This window comes from Elephantulus edwardii, unplaced genomic scaffold, assembly GCF_000299155.1.
Source record: "Elephantulus edwardii isolate Elephantulus edwardi_28Jun2011 unplaced genomic scaffold, EleEdw1.0 scaffold00163, whole genome shotgun sequence".
Lineage (NCBI taxonomy): Eukaryota > Metazoa > Chordata > Mammalia > Macroscelidea > Macroscelididae > Elephantulus > Elephantulus edwardii.
The window spans coordinates 3,960,364-3,961,129 of record NW_006399913.1 but is presented as its reverse complement, the minus strand read 5'-3'; the positions used below and the strand labels follow the sequence as shown (position 1 = coordinate 3,961,129).

The window sequence follows — 766 nt, the reverse complement described above, 5'->3', positions numbered from 1 at the left end:
TTGTATAATACTAAATTTATTACATATTATCATAAATTGTTATGAAAATGAATAGTAGCAATTTTACATTTTTTCCCAACTTCTTTATATAAGGTTCCTGTATTCTTAACAGGATTTGCATTTAATCTGCTGTTACTTCTATTTTTTAGCTGATGTATATGAAGAAAATCGTAGGACTTAGGAAATCTTTTGAAAGGGTCATTGAGGCCCTTGAGGACTCTTCCCTAACAGTTGATACATAAACATATGACCCAAGTAATGTAAAATCTGATTTTTCAAGAGAAGCAGAGATCATGATTCTTATCTGCAATCTGCTGACTTTTAAATGTTAGGAACTGATTGTATAAACCTTAATGCACTGTACTCGAGTTGACTCCTACTCATAGCCACCCTTGATCAAGTTCCTGAGGGTGTGAATCTTCACAGGAGACTTCTTCATCTTTTTCCTGCAGAGTGGCTGGTGGATTTGAACTGCAGACCCTTCAGTTCCAGCCAAACACATACTAATTCACCAGGGCTCATGACTAATTAATATAGAAATGAAAATTGCTAATTGAGTCAAGTAAAATACCACTTTCATTTTACGCCTGGTGTTCACCGTTTTTTGTCCCTCTCACCACATCTCATCCATCAGGGCTCCATAACTAATTAAAATAGCAACAAAAATTGCTAACTGAGCAAAGCAAAACATTTCACATTGACTTTTAGGCAAGTGTCCACATATTCTCATCTCTACCGTTGCCTTTCGCTTACTCCAGGCCATTAT

The 766-nt window shown here is 35.9% G+C and overlaps 1 protein-coding gene across 2 annotated transcripts in view; it reads left to right on the top strand.

Moving 5' to 3' along the window:
• Positions 1–766, top strand: part of CCDC81 (coiled-coil domain containing 81) — a 55,360-nt gene that overhangs the window by 28,928 nt on the left and 25,666 nt on the right. The gene's annotated exons all lie outside the window — the stretch shown is intronic.